The following is a 22,574-nucleotide window of genomic DNA, read 5'->3' as shown; positions in this document are numbered from 1 at the left end:
CTAAATGTGAGCATCCATTATCACGACAGATTTCTGTATATTTTTAATATTAATGATTTCCACAATGGTGGTCACAGCACAACTTCTATTTTTCGAATAAAGAATAGTGCACAATTTTCTGCATAAATAACTTTTTTTGTTGTAAAAAAGTAGCTTTTGTGCGATTAAGTTGCAAGTTTGTGTACAGAATACATGAATTAGAACTACTTTCGTGTGCAGTGAAGATTCTATGGTTTAATGAGCTTTTATTAAGCAGTTTGTTTGAACGCATATTTTCATTTTCTTTGAAAAGCCTATTAAGATTTTCTTTGTCTGATAAACCCCTGCACTATGTTCAGGTACTTAAGATGATATTTGCGTCTCTGGCCAGACGCTTACTGCTGCTAGGTGTCTGCCAAAGGCTTACTCAATGACAAGTTGCCTTATATACACAGGCTTGCACTGAATAGGGTGGCTATTAACCAAAGTTATTTATCTGATGCTTTTATCCGGTGCGATAACTTTCAAATCCTCTTCTAAAGCAGTCTTTACCGCGGGTGGAATAAACACGGACTGCTTAATAATATTAGCCAACTCAAAAATCCTTAGTCCCATCAGATGCAAACTGTTCACAACCTGTTCACTGAAGACTGAGATGGTTTACGTTAGTGTTTGTGGTTTTTTTTTTACATTGCCATTTTAGAATAAAAATTCTCCTCATCTAGACATTTCAGACTAAACAACCTTGTCCACAATATATAGCCTAAAAGGCATGACGTGTGACCATTCACGCTCAATAGTTATGCACATATTTATTCAGCATCTGTACTAACAGTCTACCGAATGAGTAAGTAATGTGAAAGAGGCTTGACAAATCAGGGAAGGACCCATCTGAAAGGGATCACAGATAGCCACATCTATGTTTTCTACATCTTGTGTTTCCATCTGTCTATACTGTAACAGAACACTAATGTTTCCAAACTAAAATTGGGGTTTTTAGCATTTTCAAAAAGTTTTCAAGGGTTGAAGAAGCTGGAGTATTTAATTCAATTCAATTCATGTTTATTTCTGTAGCACTTTTACAATGTAGATTATGTCAAAGCAGCTTAACAAAGAAGTTTTAGTAAATTGAAACTGTGTCATTCCAGTTTTTAGTTTAGTTCAGTTCAGTGTGGTTTAAATTTCACTGCTGAAAATCCAAACACTGAAGAGCAAATCCATCGATGCACAGCTCCACAAGTCCAAAACCAAGCAAGCCAGTGGTGACAGTGGCGAGGAACAAAACTTCACCAATTGACGAAAGTGAAAGAAAAAAAATCTTGAGAGAAACCAGGCTCGGTTGGGAATGACCATTTCTCTGCCATCTAGGGCACCGGAGGCTGGAGAACACTGGACATCCATCGTGAAGAAACTGCAGGTGTGAGTAGGTCACCGACGGGTGTTCAGGCTGGCCCACGTGATCAAGTAGTGTGGATGCCATGCGTAACCAACCAACAAACAAACATATGCATTTTAAATATGAAAACGCATTAATGTAAATGGCACTCAACGCATATTGAATAGTGACTCTGGCTGAAATTCTCCAGAAAGGCCCATGTATTCTTTTCCCCTTTCCCTGTTAGACAATTTTCATGTTGATTTTATAAATACATACTGAATGAGTTTGTTTGCTCGATATCCTTAGTAGCAAGAAAACTATATACATTTTTTTTCAATGTGCAGCTCTTGGCCATAATTTGCTACTAAGTAGACCAGACATTGTGCCAACAGTTCTTTAGTGCAGTTTATGAATCCCCCCCTTACAGAATGATAATGTAAATATTAAATGGTCTTTTTAGCTTTTGTCTTAAGCAGAGGTGTCAAACCTGAAGTTCTCCTATGGTAATTATCATTTAATTTGAAGTGTTAATTGGGTTGCAAACCACTAGACTGCATTTATTACAGAAGCTGGAACAACGTACAGTGGGTCCTTGTTAAAGTGTAAAGAGGAAAGGGAATCCCCCTAATAGTACACCAAGTTCCCTCAGTTCCCTTCAGAAAATATAGATATTTTATTTGTATTGTGCAAAAACAAACAGTATCTTGCCTGAAATGATGATGCATGCTAAACACAACCTGGTTTTGAGTGCCATCTCTCCAAGCCAAGGTTATGCAATTCTGGTTTGACCGTGACTGCGGAAAAAGTAAAGTGATTTCCGAATTTCCCTTGGATACTTCAATTATTACTGTTCCTGATCCTAAGATGTACTGGAAAGTCAAGGTCAAAGAGTGGGCAAGATTTCCCTAGGCACCACTTGATCTTCCATTTTCTGTTTTCTTATGGTGTCTAATCTTTTCTTCTTCCCTCTCTTTGCTGACTTTGTCTAGAAATCGGCAAGTAACATCAATAAAACTTCTTGTGCCATTCCAGGGTGTGTAAGGTAACTCTGCCATGGAACAAGTGACTTAACCTTTGGATGCATAATGCCTGTGATACTCAATTCCTACAGACAAAGAGAAAGAGGGAATCTCCCACTTCTCGAGAGGAAAGCCACTGTGATGTGGAAATGGTGAGGCAGCTTCCATGGGATATCTATTGAGCCAACTCTCTGTCCTCATCCGTCATGAAAACCTTAAGTATCTCAGCTGTTGCGTGATTCTGGAAAAATGGCAGGCCTCATGTCGCTGATCTGAGCCCTCACTCAGTCGACAATTGCCTCCAGCGAATGAAATGTAAGAAATGTTGCCTGGACCTCCAAAACCACAACACGTTTACAGTCAGCCCCCATCCAAGAACCGGCTCCCCCTGTGAACCATTACAGCAGAGCCATGGAAACGCATGCACAACACAGGCCGGGAGTGGCTGAGAAGTGGCTGCGTTTCAAGCAATGCACCTCTAAAAGTGGATAGTGACATCAAGTCGGTGTGTGGGAAAGGGATGTTCACCGCACCGACTGGCTGGGTGAATCAGTCATTTATGTAGCGTGAATATGTCACGGGGTGTAAGGCAAAGCTGACTCATCGCACTCTTAGCGCTAGGATTAGCGACCGCATTCCCTCGGCTGTTTATTTGTAAAACTTGGAGATGTTTTGGCTTCTCGTTTGCAGATTGATGTGCATTGTGCACATGTCTGAATCGAGCAGAAGTTAAGGTTGGGAATGCTGAGTTTGCACAGCTGAGGATACAAAGAAATCCTTGAGGCAAGAATTGCTTTTTGGGGCCAGCAATCAAAACCTGGCTGCATTTGTGATTGATCCGTAGTCACTTTGCACATGTGTGGACAGATGTGTTTGCAGTGCGCATCCCGTGCGTTGATTAGCCCCGACAGACGTGCTTTAGCATTCCTCATGCATGTGGAGATGGATGTGTGATGGATGAAGCTTGGTGGGAGTCTCTGGAAAATTCGGGAAACCCTGCTCGGATTGGTGACAGCAAATGGCGTTGAAAGATGATTTTTAATGTACAGGTAAATGATGTATCTTTCTCGCATCTTTGTTATGCTTTCCTCTGCGCTCATGCACTGCTGAGACTACAACCCATCTGCTAAGCTGTTTTAGCCATCGCTGCAATTCATTTGGGGAGGAGAGGTTTTTGGAGTAACGTTTTGGAGGTGGATTTGTGCAAAGGTGTTTTTACTGAAACAAAGTGATTGGAAAAAGGGTTTCATATCAATGGCACACCCAGCGGGCACCTTGATGTCAAATGACATCAAACTGACATCAAGCATGATGTCAAAAAAACATGCCAAAAACGCAAATCAACTTGATGTCTTTTTGATGTCCACAAGTTGATAGCCTTTTGACCACCAAAATAACAACGCAAAATGTATTATAACAAAAGTTTATTTATCTGAAAGCTTCAACTACAAATTATACACTGGATTTTGTATGCCTAAATGCACGTAAACTAAATGACGTCAATATCATTTACGTCAAAATGACATCAATTTGACATCTAACATTGGCATCAAAAATTTATAACAGTCACTAAATTTCTATGTGTTTTTTGATGCCAATGTTAGATTTTAATTTGATATTTTCAGATCAAGTTAACTAGCATCAAATCAATTTGCATTTGTGTTTTACGTCAAGGTATGGTGGCCGAGAGAGCTTAACTTGCTGCAATTTAAGAAAACAAATGCAATTCCAAAAAAACGGTTGACAGCATACGAGCTGCAAATCCTCACAACGCATACACATAAAAAAAAACACACTGCATTTTCTTACAGCACAAACAATTTATGAAAACATACAGCATTTTCTTATAGCACAAACAATTTATGAAAACATACAGCATTTTCTCATAGCACAAAGAATTTATGAAAACGCACTGCATTTTCTCACAACACTTGCAAAATGAACAGAACACAACGAAAATGGGGGACCCGAAAATGTGAGGACGCCGCTGTCATGAATATTGCTCAGTGAAGTTGTAGGTGATCTTTGAAAGGTGAGTTTTTTTGTTGATGGTGGTTTATTTTAACATCCTGGAATGCTGTCCCGGGAGAGAAACCGGGGAACCCAGAGGAAACCCACATGAGCACGGGGAGAACGTGTAAACTCCCCACAAAAATGTCGGCTGGCTTGGTAAGGACAAGAACCAGTGACGTTCTTGCTGTGAGGCAACAGTGCTAACCACTGGGCCACCGTGCCACCGATCTAGGAAAGGAGGATTCTTCAAAACGAAGATGGCTGTTATATGGATCTTAAGGCTGATTTATACTTCTGCGTCAAGCGCATGCTACGGCGCAGCCTACGCGTGGACGCATAGCCCTCGTGATGTGCCCCTCTCAAAGAATGCAACTAGACGTCGCAATAACGTGTAGTGCAAGCTCTGTGATTGGACGGCTTGGTATCGCTGATGAGTGTGCTTGGAGGTGAAAACCATGGAGCCCGATGCATTTAGTGTTTACAAGTGTCGAGTCCCATCAAGGAGCTCCAGATGGAGATTGTTGTTTTGTGTTTACCTCATAATTAAAGTTGTTGCACGTCCACCAGTTCCCGCCTCAAAATGACGAATTTGAGCCACTTGCACACTAAGGTAGCGTTCAGAATAAACAAAACACCAGCGAAGAAACTCGAGACAGAGGAAAATAAACACCTACTGCCAGCTAGCGTTTCTGAAGTGTTATTGCAGAGCTACACAAACAGCGCGCAGAAGTATAAATGCACGGTAACGCGCATTGCATGCACCGTTGGTCACACCGATCACTTGACGCAGAAGAATAAACCAAGCTTTAGGGTATTTATAGTGGCTTAGGAATCGTCTGATTGGTGAATCATAAATAAACTTCACTTTAAGAAAATGCAGTACGTTTTTTAAAAATGTGTTTGCATTGTAAGGATTTGCAGCATGTAAGCTGTCAAACGGATGAAGATATTTTCTCAATTTGCTAGCGTTTTTTGTAATTGCATATGTTTTCTTAAATTGCAGCACGTTAAGCTCTCTCGGCCACCGTATCAAGATGCTCACTGGGCATACAAAGTATATTTCACCCAAAACATAAAGTTTGCTGTTTAAATTTTTTTCTGACTCTCAGCTCAATACAAAACTTAATCCACAGTTTTCTCAAATGGCACTGAGCGTTTTCACAACAGTCTGAAACACAAGCATTCTGTTGCATGTTGATGCAAAAGTATAAAGTTGGAATCTACAGATTAAAAATGTGTCAAATAGACCACCAGAATCACAAGAACCTTCCAGCAGAACCACAAGTATCTCTTTGAAGAACAACATTTCATGCCCATGTGAGTTGGTACTCTTGCATATGCGTATTTGGCAGGATGCTTTAGCTTGAGCTATAGATACAGTATGTTTCCATCCATGTGTTTTATGCACATTTGGAAACATCGAAGCAAGTAATTTATCTTATAAGAAAGAATGCCAACAGTGGCTTCTCCTGCAGCAGGAAATTCCATTTTTCTTTTTGATATTTGGCATCATGTTATCAGGAAGTGATCATTTTGTTCTCAAGTGATGATTTTGTTCTCTTTGCCTCATTAAATTGAAACAGTGATTTATTCTTAAATGTTTTTTTTTTTTTGCAGTATTCCAGATGTATGCTTAAATCTAATTAGCACTTTTATATGGAAACGTAGCTAATGACGCCAGGACTGTGTCCAGAGACTGTAAGGTAATAATGCTGTAAATAATGCTCAGTTTCTTGCAGATGCTTCATAAGGCCTCAATGTATCATCAAAACCAAGGGTTTTATTTTCTTTTTCCTGTTAGCTTTTTTTGACTTGAAAGTGCTCGTAGCCATTGATTTGCATCCCAGGAACCACATAGAAGTATGGATTAAACTAAAAAAATGTTAACTTATCATCAATTATGAATGTGATATATATATATATATATATATATATATATATATATATATATATATATATATATATATATATATATATATATATATATATAAATGAATTAACTAAAATTGAACTGAATATACATTAAATTAATTTGCAATATGCAATAAACCATTCCTGCCACTTGGGGGCTCTGCATTTACACATTTAGCTTGTGAGTGACATTTACGGCTCTCACAGCAAGACGGAGTAATCAGTTGCACTAATTTTCGCATGCTGGGAACTCGGCACACTTAAATGCTACCAACTGAAACCTTAGCCCACATTTGCCCAAAAGATGATAACTGGGTACTTGATTGTTTGTTTGTCTGTGTTTAAGTGCAGTTACTGAGAGACGCTTCTCAACTCGGCCTGTTTTGGGGAGCAGGTGTTTTCATTGTATGGAAGCAATTACTTCCAAACACAGTTGCCTAGTACTTGGGCATGCAAGAAACCGATAGATAGATAGATAGATAGATAGATAGATAGATAGATAGATAGATAGATAGATAGATAGATAGATAGATAGATAGATAGACAGATAGACAGGTAGGTAGGTAGGTAGGTAGGTAGACAGGTAGATAGATAGATAGATAGATAGATAGATAGATAGATAGATAGATAGATAGATAGAGGTCATTGTTCTGTGCAAGAAACTGAACGTTATTAACAACATTAACTTTAGTCCATTTAACTTTAACGTTTACCATGTCCTACTGCAGCTATAGTATGACACTACACTCACTGGCCACTTTATTAGGTACACCGTTCAAGCACAGGATTGGACCCCCTTTTGCCTTCAAAACTGCCTTAATCCGTTGTGGCATATATTCAACAAGGCACTGTAAATATTCCTTAGAGATTTTGGTCCATATTGACATGATAGCATCACACATTTGCTGCAGATTTGTAGACTGCACATCCATGATGTGAATCTTCCGTTCCACCACATCCCAAAGGTGCTCTATTGGATTGAGTTCTGGTGACTGTGGAGGCCATTTGAGTTCTGTGAACTCATTGTCATGTTCAAGAAACCAGTCTGAGATGATTCGCGCTTTATGACATGGGGTGTTATTCTGCTGGAAGTAGCCATCAGATGATGGGTACACTGTGGTCATAAAGGGATGGACATTGTCAGCAACACTACCCAGGTAGGTTGTGGTGTTGACACCATGCTCAATTGGTACTAATAGGCCTAAAGTGTGCCAAGAAAATATCCCCCACACCATTACACCACCACCAGCCTGAACCATTGATACAAGGAAGGATGGATTCATGCTTTCATGTTTTTGATGCCTAATTCTGACCCTACCATCCGAATGTTGCAGCAGAAATCGAGACTCATCAGACCAGGCAATGTTTTTCTAATCTTCTATTGTCCAATTTTGGTGAGTCTGTGCAAATTGTAGCCTCAGTTTCCTGTTCTAGCTGACAGGACTGGCACCTGCTGTGGTCGTCTGCTGCTGTAGCCCATCCGCCTCAAGGTTGGACATGTGCGTTCAGAGATGCTCTTCTGCGTACCTTATTTGTAACGAGTGGTTCTTTGAGTTACTGTTGCCTTTCCATCAGCCCAAACTAGTCTAGCCATTCTCCTCTGACTACTGGCATCAACAAGGCCATTTTTTTAACCATTTTCTGTAAACCCTAAAGATGATTTTGAGTGAAAATCCCAGTAGATCAGCAGTTTCTGAAATACCAGTCCATCTGGTACCAACAACCATGCCACTTTCAAAGTCACTTAAATCCCCTTACTTCCCCATTTTGATGCTCGGTTTGAACTGCAGCAGATCATCTTGACCATGTCTACATGCCTAAATGCATCAAGTTGCTTCCATGTGATTGGCTGATTAGAAGTTTGCGTTAACTAGCAGTTGAACAGGTGTACCTAATAAAGTGCCGGTTAGTGTATATACTCAATACCAAGTATATGGACAATACCAAGGTTTAATTAGTTAAACAACCCTATTCAACATCATGCGATAGAAGCCCCCTGTGAAGCTCACTGTAGTTTTTGTCTCAGAATTTGACACATATTTAACTTTTTTGGAACCCTTTTTTTGTCCAAGTCTAACAAGTCATTCAGAATTTCATAATAAATAAACATAGGTAAAAAAAAAAGATACAGTAAGTGTCTAACAATGAAGTCAAATTACTCTCATGATATTTGCATACTATTAAGAATTGTTTTTCTTTTGCTATGTCACTCCATAGGACACATTTAAAGTACAGATCAGTAAAAAAAATAAAACATAAAAAATATATGAAAATGTTGATGAAGTTAGTAACTCATTAAACATCAGACTTTTTCAAAAATGGCAGTTTATGAAACAAGTTTATTGCCTTTTTATCAATTTCCCATATGGTGTTTGGACAGGAGAACAGACAGATAGAAGAATGACCATATGCAGGGAAGTCCAGAAAGACGTCTAGCCAAAAAAGGAAGAAAAAGAAAGAAAGACAGAAACGCATGAAAGAATGTACGTAATTTCGGTGTGTGATATTAGGCAGAATTACAGTGCCGAAGCAGAGAGTGAGACACAGAGCCAGACAGCAGCACGTGGCTGGACTATTTCTCTCCCTCCCTTCTCACGTGCCTGTGAAGAATTGATGCTATGAGCCAGATTATTGGCCGAACAGATCCAGCAAGCAAATGACATACAGACTTCCCTCCTCAAAGCTTTGGACTAGCTCAAGTGTTGTGTGTGCGAGATATAAAAGGCTTTGATTTGGACTGGGACTGAACAACAATGTGTCTGTTTCCATCACTCATGCAAATATATGCATTTGTGTGTAAACCGCCAATGTGAATGTGTTGGGATTGTTGTGTGAGCGTGCGAACCTGCAGTTCACATGGTGTGCTTCATCTTTCAAGGAACAGTGGAGAGATTTGAATGATGAAGTGTTGATGAACGAACATCTCAAACTTGCTGAAAGATGCTGTTTTTTTGCCAATTTCCTTCGCATCTCCCCCTGACCAACCCCACATCACTACCAATTTACCAAGAAGAGCGCAATTGATGGAATACATTCGTCAACAAGGAAAAACTTGCACAATCGCTAAGCCAAAAAACACATTGGATTTTCTTGTGTTCCCGCCACACAATACACAACCGGGGGTTGAGTAGAGCAAAAGAGTTTGAATGCATCGCTCAAAAAGAAGGATGTTTTGAAAACCCGTCGGGACGTTTCCTGTCAGTGTCGATTGTTTCCGAAAGGCCTGCAGAACCTCCTTGGAGAAGTTTTAAAAAACAACACATCAGGGTCAAATGACTGTATAATTGTAACGTTGTTGAATGAAGATAAGTGACAGAGATTTACCCGTTTTTTTATTGTCGGAAAATAGGTTTAGTCACAGTAGAATGTTGATATAAATACAGCAGAGCCCAGGCTAATGGGAAAATAATGTGCACGCAGCTACAGTAAGCTAGAGCAGATCGTCTGAGAGGCCTTGAAGTTGTTTAACGGACAAATCGCACAAAGTCACACCAGCGATCAGTCTGCGGTAACGACGGAGGCCGGGAGCCAAGTGGGAACTCTTTTTTTCCATGCTGGTACTCATTAGATAGACAGAACGATTAGTGTTGAACAGTTCAGAAGAAACTCACTGACAGATGTACACATGGTTGATAAATGTGCAACTGTTACAGTGCCTGAAATAAAGTACAGTAGGTGGGGCAATGACTTCAAAACTCTTCTATGTTAAGTGACTCACCACTGTTTAGTACCTGATTGAGCCCCCTTTCCTTAAATTGCCTTAATTCTTGGTGGCTGGAAATCATGTAAATATAGCCATATCACTCTGCAGCCCAAGACCGGTTACTCACTAAGCAGGGCTGAGCCTGGTCAATACCTGGATGGGAGAACACATGGGAAAACTAGGTTGCTGTTGGAAGTGGTGTTAGTGAGGCCAGCAGTGGACGCTCAACCTGCAATCTGTGTGTGTCCTATTGCCCCAGTATAGTGAACGACACACTATACTGTCAGTGAGTGCCGTCTTTCGGATGACACGTTAAACCGAGGTCCTGACTTTCTGTGGTCATTAAAAATTCAATGGCACTTCTCGTAAAGGGTAGGGTTGTAACCCGGTGTCCTGGCCAGATTCCCTTCATCAGCCCTTACAGGTCATGGCCTCCCAATCATCTCCATACACTAAATTGGCTCTATCACTGCCTCTCCACTGCCCTATAGCTGGTGTGTGGTGAGGGCACTGGCGCTGTTGGCTGCACACTGGTGGTGGTGGGGAGAGAGCCCCCCCCCCCCCCCCCCCCCCCCCCCTTATGATTGTGTAGTGCTTTGGGTGTACCATACACGATAAATGTACTAGATAAATACGCATTACATTATTTCCAAAGGACATCTGTGGAACTGAGATTTGGGAATTTTAGCCAAAAACTGGAAAATTTTTATGTTTTCTGCCTGTTCGTTTACATGACAGTGGCATTTTTGGGACTGAAATTGCATAGAATTTTGAATACACTGTAGTTTATCCGTATATAAACCTGAAAACTCTCTGAAAACTAATAATACTCAAGCATAATACATATTTAGGGGCAAGCACAAACAAATGTTTTTTTACTTAAGATTATGACCAAAAATGTAAACACACACGGCAAATTGTACATAGACATGAGCGATGAGGCCCCCTGATAACACATTGTTCATTTCTTACAAATATTTGAATAAAATCTGAACTTTAATTTAGAAACTTATCATAGAAGAGTAATTGTCCCACCTACTGTACTTAACATTATTGTTAAAGTCTGCATAAAATCAGAAGTGTTTTAGGTGTTAGTATCAATATGTTTGTCTTAAGGTTATCTGCTCATTCACGCGAGTAACAATCACACAGCATGAACTATCAAAGACGCAATCTGAGAGAATCACTGATGAGTCGCCGACACCTGTGAGATATTTGGCATGCTAAATATCTGGACCTGTCGATTCAAATCGAAAATTGCTAATTCCATTTAAAGGCCAGGTGAGCGTACATTAGCTGCACTTCCACTGTCAGGCCAGTGCGAGCTAGGGCTTTTATAGTGCCGGGCCTGGCCGGGCCAATTGCCCGGGAGGTTATACAGTGAGGCCGAAATCATGTCGCATTTCCACTGTCGGGCTAGTAGCTTGCAGCGCGTCATGTAAACCCCGCCTCCAGAATGTCCCCTGAGTCACATGTCACACAACCTGCCCAGTTTAGTGGAAATCAGGCAAGCAGATAAATTATTCGGTTATCTTCAGTATAGGAAAGTGAAGTGTTTCAGCACATAAGAGCAAGTAATAAAATATAGCCTATGTTTCGTTAGCAGCTATTCACTAATAAAGCTCTACATGTAAAATTTCATTTAAAAATTTTACCATGTCATATAAATACATAAACACTTGTTTGAGGACATAACATACATGTTTTTACTTGCAGTTTTTCCCAATATGTTTGTAAAGCAGCACTGCACAGGCTGAATGACAGAATAGAAGGTAGCCTTGATTATGGTTTAACTCACCCAAAAATGCTCTGTTTGCATGATTTGATTAATATTATCATATCCAAATACTTTATAAATAATATTTCAAAACTATCTAAACTATTTTTTAGAAAATATCTAAAATCTTTTTTTTTTCAGATAGGCCTTTGTAAAATGAAAGTTTAATATGGCTTAAAATGGTTTAATTTATGTATTGTATATACCTACATTGTTATAGCTTTTGTCTGTTTTATATTGATTTATTTATTTAAAGTGATTTTATTATATCCGATATTGTCTTAAACTGACTGGCTATGTTTTTCTTTCCCTTATTTATTCATTTATTTACTTATTTATTTATGTATTTGTTTGGTGCATGTACTCGTGTAGGATCGGAAAACTAGTGTAATGGCGGCACGCCATTTTTACCAGACTCGGGCAAAGTCCGCCTCTCCTTTCACTCTGCCCTGAAGCCCCAGCTGGCCCTCTTTAACCCAACATATTCGGCAGGCCGAAAAAGGCCGGCTGCTGGCCCCGAGGAAGCCCTGCTTTGGCCCAATCAAGCCCAGGAAGAGACAGTGGAAAGGCGACTGGCCCTGGCTCGCTCATTTTAGGTGCAATAGTGGAAACGCGGCTATTGTCTACCCCACTAAAGGCTTTTTTCTCATTATGTAGTTAATAACAAAATATATTCTATGTGACCTCATGTTGTTTCCATGTCAGTTCTTGCTTGTGTTTGGTTGTGAGAGATGTAGTTTTTGAACCAAGACAAAGTCATCAGCAATTCTTCCTGCTGTAAAATCATGCAGTGTAAAAACGCCCTGTCGCCAGTGTAAACAAAGCAGCGACAAAACACTACTCCAGATAGTAAAGCAGTGTGAAAACACCTGTGACACGACTACTTTAAAAATCAAAGTCACCAAAACCACAAAACCATGACAAATTTTCCATTAAGATACTAAAATTCAAAGCTTTAGGTTTGTCGCCTTCAATATTTGACACTCATCAAATCTTAAGAACAATCAAATGCTACATTCTTGTGTTTGATACATCCCACCTCTTTTAAGATGCTGATGCCGAAATTGGTGATTTATTATCATCAAAGAGTGTTCAAACTGAGGTCACTTGCAAATGTGAGTAAACAAATTTGTGTTGATCTGGGGCCTGTTTCAGAAAGTGAAAACTCAGAGTATTTTAACTCTAAAATGGGAGAAACTCTGGGTTTTCTGTTTCAAAATGGCAGGTTTGTTAAACTCGAGAAAGCAGGGTAAGTCAAGCCTGTTTCTGAAAGAGAGGTAACCTTAACTCAGAGTCAGTTACTATGGTAACTTACTCTGTGAACCTAACCTGGTCAGGAGCAGGTTTTATCTAAACTCTGAGTTTCTGTCGGTCTCCTCCCCTTTTTTAAAGACAAAGCGGTATTTCTCGCCTTAGCCTTACATTTCCACCCACCTATTTTAATTCTCATTTTGGAGATGAGCATAAAAACGATCGATGGAAACGTCATGATGCACATAACTTTTGAAAATAGGCATAAAAACACGCGCATAACTGAATAGGATAAACTTTTATTCGATAAGATGCTCCTAAACTATGATGGAAACACTTTTACTGAACAAATTCCAGTATGTGCATTAAAAAAAGGTTCGTCATAAGATGATCATGTGATGGTGAAAATGTGTGTGAATAGACAAACCAGCTGGCTGAGCACATTGTAACACATCTTGAATGTTGTTTTGGTCATTCATTCTAAAACGCCCTAACCGTTTCAATATTAATGTTATTATATTATTAATTACCTCCAGAGGGTCTGGAGCACGTCAAGAGCTTCAAACGCCACCACGCGTTCAGTGTCAGCATTGTCTTCTGATGCGCAAGTACATTTATTAAATAAAGAAAAGATTGACGCAGCTTCTTCTACCGCAGTAAATTTATTTTTTACTTTTGATATTTGGCGCCAGTTAATCAGGAAGTGACAATTATGTTCTCTTTGGTTCGTTGGATGGACACACTGCTTTATTCGCACATCTTTTAAGCGTTATTCCAGTTTTGCACATAAATTTAATTCATATATTTGGATGGAAACACAGCTATTGCCTACATTTCAGTCACAAAAAGAACAAAGTCACGTACGAGAATGTCCTTTTTTAATAAATAATTAGCTTAAATTCTCTCACCTTCGACAGGGACATGTACTGTAACTAGATTAATGGGATTATTATTCTTTCTAAAAACTATTGTTTAGTACTGCTTACATTCTAAATGGCATATCAACCTCTACCACTTGATCAATAAAAAAGGCAGACACACAAGTGCACTTTTAAATCTATTAAAACTGATCAACGTGTATAAAAGTGGGAACGTGTGTAAAATTTTTTTAGAAACGTCACACATAACATTACTTATTTTATTATACTTAAATATTTAAATACTTTAAATGTAAAATTACGCATTAACTTGAGCAGCTGTTTTCCCACGCTAACTGTCTCTGTTTCACTGAAGCAGTGGTGTTGCTTTTTAAAATATATGGTCATATTTGCTTTCATTTTGCATGAGCAAAAGTTCAGCTGGAGAAAGAAATGCTGATCTCTTTTTTAAGATGTTGCCATAGTCACTTGTAATATCTGCGCTCAATTGATCATGCCTTTTTATAGTCACGTTGTGCACGTTTAACTGAGTTGGTCTACTCAAAGTTGTTTGACCTTACTCAGATCCGCTATTCTGAAACTGAAAACTCAGAGTTTTTAATCTCTTGGTGAATCAACTCAGAGTTCAAGTTTAAACTCAGAGTTGGTTGAACCTTCTTACTGAAACAGCCCCCTAAACTCCTTATAGTAATTTAGAAATGTGCTGTCTACAGCAGGCCCAGAGGCGAAAAGTCAGGTATGGTCTTCGTTAGCCCAAAGAGATAGCACAGAGTGCATAATTTCTTAAAAAAGAAAACCTGGCATAACTCACATCTGTAGCCACGTGCGGGATGAAACTATGAGTGAAAGTGTGATCCTTAAGGTCTCCTGTTCAAACCCTCAACTCCAAGCATAAGCAATTGCAAATGAATAAATTAGTTTAATTTATTAGTAAAACTCCATTACCAGTAATTGTTTCTCCAGACATCTTTCTGGAAGCTTAAAGAATCTAAATGCCAGGATGTCCAACTTTGAAATGGCTGAAACTGATCGTCTCGTTTCATTTGTCGGGTCTCTTTTCTTACTGCAAGAAATATTTTGCATTAAAGCATCTGCCTCAGAGGGACAGAAACCGAAGTGTAAAGCTGCCAAACTCGCTAACATAATGACACCGCCAAACGGCTCCGATTGCAACCATCAGCTCGCAAGTTTATAAGAGCTTTGCTTGGGAAAACACACACGTTCACACACACCTCTGGACTGAATGTGGTGATCATTCTGCCAAAGCAGGTGAATGTGTTTGAGACCGATTAGACGTGAATGCTGGAGTTTCCCATCAGTGGGGGAAGGGGGAAATTATGGGATGGGGAAGCCAGTAAGTGGATAGACCAAAACAACACAGGGTAAAAACAAGAGAAACTGAATCATTCCGTGGCTTTAAATTTGTGAAATCTCAACGCATTTACAGTAATTGTGACAGTGTTTCTCATTGCACTGCATTGCTTTGGTACAGATTTGAGCCAGATGGAAAGACGACTAATGCAAAACATAATCATACAATTTCACAATGATTTTCAGGAGACACCCAATAAAATGTCATCCAGTGTAACTAGTTTTTGATACCAAAACAAGAATCATTCAGCCCGATCTCATGAGAAAACAAACCTAATTTACGTATTGTCAAAAAAGTGTCTAATTCATCCGAATTCATACAATTTTATTCACATGAAAATGTAAGATTTTTGTGCCTCAAAACCCCTAACCCTACACATCATTGGGGTTGAGTAAATTGTTCTAAAATGTATTTAGACATTTAATAGGTTGCTTTTACATGACGTCATTGATGATGCGCAAAATTCAGATGGAGGGCAGGAAGTGACTCTTCTAAACAGGAATCGCTATCAGAACATCAAAATGTTTATGTTTTGTGTTGTTTATATAAGTTTAAATCAGCCAAAATAAGAAATGCCGAATTTTATGGACTTTTAGGCTTATAGGCTTTTACAGACTTCCAAATGTTTTAGCTCATAAAAGGGAGAAAGTTCAAGAAACTGTCTGAAAAACGGAAGAAAAGGCAGCATAAACATTCATTCATTACATTCACAATTTTTTTGGAACACAATAATTCGTTTGACAGCACTAATACATCAGAAAGGTCCGACCCTTCATATCTGAACATGCAGCTCAACTTATTGTTCAAGCTCTTGTTCTCTCCAAACTGGATTATTGCAACTCTCTACTAGCCGGGCTTCCAGCTAATTCTATCAAACCTCTTCAGCTGCTTCAGAACTTAGCAGCACGAGTGGTCTTTGATGAACCCAAAAGAGCACATGTCACTCCGCTACTCACCCGTTTGCACTGGCTGCCAGTTGCTGCCCGTATCAAATTCAAAGCTCTGATGTTTGCTTACAAAGCGACCTCTGGCTTTGCTTCTTCTTATCTGCTCTCACTTCTGCAGATATATGTGCCCTCCAAAAACTTGCGTTCTGTGAATGAACGTCGCCTCGTGGTTCCATTTTTTCCAAGAGGGAAGAAATTACTTTCCTGAACTCTTGCATTCAATCTGCCCAGTTGGTGGAATGAACTCCCTAACTACATCAGAACAGCAGAGTCACTTGCTGTCTTCAAGAAACGACTAAAAACTCAACTGTTTAGTCTCCACTTTCCTTCCTAATCTTAACTGCCTCTCTGGCTATACCACTAACTGTACTCTCTCTCAAAAATACTAATGCTTTGCTTCTTAGACTTTACACACCTGAAACTTGTCTATAGCACTAGATGCAAACACCACCACACTTCAACAAAATCCAGGAGAACAAAAATAACGTACCCTGCCATGTAATTGCTGTAATGCAATCTCCATCTTGTTTTGCAATAATCCATAGTCTTTACTAGCATTTCGGCAGTATAAACAACTGTAACATGAACATTGAGATGCGCAGCAGCAGTAAATGTTTGTTGCTGATACGTTCATTGACAGAAAAAAGAAATGCAACCCTTGCGACAAAACTAGATGGTTATTATTGTGGAGCACTTTTTCTCTTTACAAAAATAAATAAATAAATAATAATGTCGACTATGTGTCCATGTTATTGTATACTTTCATATGTTATGGGATGTCTGGAAGGTATCCGAATAGGAAAACTAAAGTAATTTATAATAAACATGTTTTTGAGCCACATTAATGTGTACAACTCTTTGTTAACGAATGCTACCAAATACTGTCGCATAGTAAACTGATAAACTGTAATAAATACTGTACTGGTAATGTAAACTGTATAGCATTGTGATTATTTGTTTATTACTATAGTTTTGCTATAGTTTTGCTATAGTATCACAGCAACAATATTATTACCATGACAGTTTAATTCAAGTAATTATAAAGTATGCCTCCAACTCTATAGTATTTACTACAGTATTTTTTTTCATGTAACGTAATACCATATCTACCACCTCAATGACAGGCAAATATATTTTAGTTCAGTAGAAAACTCGGCCCTCTTCATGATATAAGGATCATGTCCAACATATGTGGTTATTTTCTATTTATATCTCCTTTTGAAATATGTTATAAATCACAAAAACACAGACTTTCCTCTGTGTCTCTCCCATTTGGTTTTTTACTTCCTGTTCTCATCTGTATTTTGGTGATGCACAATCACAAACCATGTGATTGAAAACATATATCTAATATACATTTAGACATTTTCATTTATTCATTTTGAAGACGCTTTTGTCCAAAGTGACTTACAATTGAAGAGGCATTCAGCGATTCAAAAAAAGACGCAATACATACAAGAAGTGCTAGTTAAACAAAGTAACTTGTTTGTGCTCAGAGAATTTAGTGCTAGATTAAGAGTGCTAGAGGTTTTTTAGAGAAAGAAAGAGAGAGAGAGAGAAAGTGTTTCTACAGGTGGTTTATTAAGCCCACTCACCTGTGTGAGGCACACTCAGAATTTACATGGAGTTAAGTTGTTGACAATGGTTTGGCAGCGGAACCATGCCTCACTTTGTCTCCTTAAATAAGTTTTTAGGGAGTAGGTGATTGGTTAAGGCAGACCTGCCGTCTAACACTGTTCTTCTCGTTCTCTCAAACCCACACTCCCTCCCTCTATTTCCTTGCTTTACATTAACAAACCCATAACCCTCTCTTCCCTCCTAAGTTGAATCGGGAGGTCCAATCACTCTTGCAAAATATTACAGAGACAGTATTACAGAGTCTCTGGGCATCATCGTAGGATGCCCGGTCAACCTACCTACCTGTTCACTGTTTATTCTCTTACTTCCCTTCCCCTTCATCCCACTGTTCCCTTACCATCTTTTTCATCCCTACAATAAAGTCAAGCTCAAACTGTTGCATAGTCCATGCTGGTGAATTTGTAGTATTTTTGGTTGGTATGTGATGAGGTGAGGAAGAAAAGAGGGGTCTTGGTTTTATTCACTGTGGTTCAGGTGCTCTAGGAAAAGATTTTAGATGTCATTTGAAAACTCCTGAAGGGGACGTGGAACTTCAGGAGCAGGTGGAGGTAAGAGATCATATGAAATTGTACAAAATAATGCAAATTAGCCACGTAATCAAATAAATTACAAATTGCCTTGATTTTGCATTGAAATCATTTGGTGACATTAAAAAAATTCTACCTAAAAAAAAACTCCTCTTTTCAAAAACTAGGAATTATACTCTCATTCATCCATAATAATCTTGTACATTGATATTAATAATATTAATGACAATGATATTAAGCCAAACGAGAAATAATTTTTCATATTAAAAATATTTGTTTTGTTAACATTACTATATGATGTTTCAGTAACAAAAAAAAAAACTGCGTCATTTATTTTAGACCAGCTTTTAGATGGTCAATGACGCCATCTAATTCAGTTGTTTCAAAATAGTAAATCGCTAACAAAGGCTACGTTTACATGGATATCAGTAATAAAATCATTTGCCTTATAAGACATTAATATGTTTAAGGTGTTTACATGAGTTGCCTTTTGAATGTTCCTTTCATGATCCAGTTTTACATGTTTTAGCACATAACTCGACTAACGTCATTGCATCATCAACTAATTTTGGGTGTTTCATTTTTAATTTGTCGACTTTAACTGCAGTTCAGCACTTACACTTTCATTTGGGAACATTTCATATATGTCCCCCGTGACAAATGAGATATCAGATGCAAGGAACTGCTGAAAGAGTGTTGCTTTAATGGAATTTGATACTGCACGCCGTATGGGAAAAAAACTCTGCATTTCGCGTTGTGGTTGTTTGTGATTATTCAATTGGCAGGTGCAGAGAATAATGTCAAACTGCACTTCAGTAATGCAACTAAAATCAGCATACTCCACAAGTCTTATTTCGATTTCTATTTAGTTTGATTATGACCTTAATCGGATTAAATGAATAAAAAATCGCTGTTTACATTGAAGACTCTTAATCAGAGTATCTTAATCGTATTAAAATCTGATGATTGGTGCCAAGTGAACATACTCAATGTGTCTTAACGCACCTCATTATCAGATCAGCATGGCCATGGGTGCACAAAGATGCACAAATTAATTAATTGCTACCCAAACAATGTGTTTCTAATCTAGGAAAGGAGGAGGGGTACGGGTGGAAGGGGGGATTCTTCAAAAATGAAGATGGCTGTGATATGGAACTTAGGTGTTTATAAAGGCTTAGGAATCGTCTGATGCGGGATCAGCCGTACGCAATCATAAGCACGTGATCCTCTCGAAATTAGTTTAAAATTAAACTTAATGCGAATAAGGCTCACTTTGATGTGTTCACACTAGACGCATCATGCGCAAATAAAAATCACTATATTCGTGCATAAATAGATGCATGAACGTAAGTTTAATCGCTTCAATCGCAGGTCAAATTCACTTCACAAAAGACACGAATTTGCATCATAGATAGCAACACAGATCAGCTCAGTGATTCTAGTTTCATTGCTAAATGGCTAACATGGTTTTCAATCTAAAGATTAGCTGTGCTTCATGTGATTTAGGAAGACTGAAAAACTGCATGAATTTGTTCAGTGCTGAGTCCACTAGATCTTTTCTGAAAGTTAAAATTTTCCAACTTGTGCGATTCGCGCAATTCAAACACGCAAAACGATAATTTCGCATCACATGATGTCTATTCGCGTCTTTGCATTGACTTAACAAGTAAATCACTCACGCTTGATGCTTTATGCATGTCTGGTGTGAAAGTACCATGACAATTTTGTCATGTACAACAAACCTTTCTATTTTTAGTAGATAATTAGCGTTACTATCATTTAACAGCAAACGCATTAGTTTGATTATTTTTCAGTCATGCTGCTAGTTTTTATAACCCCAAAGGTAATTTTTGTAAATTTTTTAAGAAAGAAAGAAAATTAAAAAGGTGTAAAAGACTTTTATTGATGTGCGAAACCTGCAAACCTCAGAGGCAACACATTTTTAACATAATAAATCATAATGCGTCAGAGCCTATGAAGTGTGCTGAAGTGTCATTTCTCTCACGTTTTTCACTAACATGTCTTTCGCGGCAGGCACTTTTATTATCTTTTTTTTTCTAAAGCTGTGCCGTTTTGTCTTAGTGTGAGGTTTCGCCTGCTCACACGAGTCTTTGTGTGTCTCAGTTTCACATTTCAGTCAACTTTCCGGGACCCCCTGCCCACAAGAACCACAGTTCAAAGCACACCATCAGCCTGAGCTTTGCAATATCCCGATAAGAGGACAACTAATAGAAAGCACATTGAAGCAGGGAGATTACTATAAGGGACGGCGGCTTAAAAACCCGAAGAGTTTGGGGAAGCTGGCAGAGTCGCATTTGTACTGCGACCCTGTCTACCCAGATAAGGTAACAGAACAGCCTCTAAAACTGCCTCCCAGAACAAATGTTTATTTCCATAGTGATTACATTTCCATACACAGATGGAAAGTTTGTTTCAACATATTAAACCAACCCTCTGCTGGGATGTATCAAATGTGTGAAAAACCAATCCCGTCAGTCAAACCAAGAGTGGAGTCACAATTTCGGGTGTCCAGCATGATTCCTTGATTAATTCTGGATGGAATCTAGGCTTATTGTTATTGTTTTTGTTCACAGTTTTGTTTTGATGGATCTTAAGCACTAAATGTTCTCGATTTTTCATCCGGTCTTGACTTGAAGTCTTTCACATCCATGTTTGGCCATTAGCTCTTACTCATCTCTTTATATTAATAGTTGGTGAATATTAGCGCTTTAAGTATTTCTAAACATTCACTGGTTATTTAACAACACTATGACAGAGTTTGATGTGCTAATGGCGGCAAGAGGGCTGTTTGGAAAGAGCACTAAAATTCTTCTTCTTCTTCATTTCCAGTGATGTCAGTGCTAAGTTTGTCCTACGCTTTAAAGCATGGGCTTAGTTTCAAGGTGAACGCTAGGGTTGGAAACTGAGAACAATCTTTATTCAGAAATGATTCCATTTACTTTTTAACACTGGAAAGGAATCATTTTCATGACATTTGGTTCTGTCACTAGTTCTGCAGATGTGCTCAAAATTGAAGTAAAAATAGATTGAAGTCTTGACCATATTTCCTGCACTGTAATACAAAGAACTGATGTGTCTAATCCATAATTCCAATCAATCCAAGAAAGTACATTTTGTTTGTACACAACAATAAACATACTGTAACAAAATGGATGCTAGACAATATATATGCAGATCCATGTGCAAGTCGTGCAGACAATGGTTAGAAACAGAAGCATAAAGGTAAACCAAAAGACGCAATCAAAATACAGGCTAAGGATTAGACTAGGCGGCAAAGAATCAAAACGTTAAACAAAACAAAGATCAGAACATGGCAATACAAATGAGGAAAACCGCTTAGAAATGCTATGCAGGGTAAACAAGACTCAGCAATGTGTGTGTGAGGGGTGAATATAAAGTCCAGCTAATCAGTCCATGATGAGTTAACAGCTGTGTGTGTGTAATCAGAGGGAAACAGGAACTGGTGTGTGTGAGGTGCATGATGTTATTTGTAGTCCAGTTCAGGGACAAATCTACAGTTCTCCAGCGATCTGTAAGGATTAGAACATTGGTGATTGTAAAACATACCATGCAAATCTACCAATTTATTTTCCTACATGTATAAACTACATTATTATCAACTCTTTAGCAAGTGCAAAACACAATGCTAAAGAATCTATGGTTTATATGCTTTTGTTTTTAAGTGTTGAAAAGTGCGGAGGATGGACTTGTGAATTGGCTAGTATTGTTATTGGAGAAATTAGTGTTGGTAAACACTGCCTGTATAACTGACTGAGGTAATTTCTCCAAAATCACTTATTGACCAGTTTAATCCACTAACTATTATCTAACTATTTTATGTTTTGTCAGTTTAGTGGCTAATTTGTACAAATTGTTACCCCGACTGTACGAGTTCAGTCGTACAAAAATATGCGATTTTTAAAGGAGATGTGTGGCACCCAACCCCAACCTTAAACCCAACCGTCATTGGTGGATATGCAAATCATACTAAATCGTACAAATTATATTGTACAAATTCATAAGAATTAGCCATTAAATCAAAAAGTTATGAATTGCTATAAGGTAGCGTTGAATTGTGTATTGGCCAGTATTTTTATTGGAAAAATTGCCATTCGTAAATACTGAATATAGTTTTTTCTCTTTTTTAATGAGACTAAGGT

The sequence above is a fragment of the Danio aesculapii genome, chromosome 22 (assembly GCF_903798145.1).
Source record: "Danio aesculapii chromosome 22, fDanAes4.1, whole genome shotgun sequence".
Taxonomy (NCBI): domain Eukaryota; kingdom Metazoa; phylum Chordata; class Actinopteri; order Cypriniformes; family Danionidae; genus Danio; species Danio aesculapii.
This window is presented reverse-complemented; position numbering follows the sequence as displayed.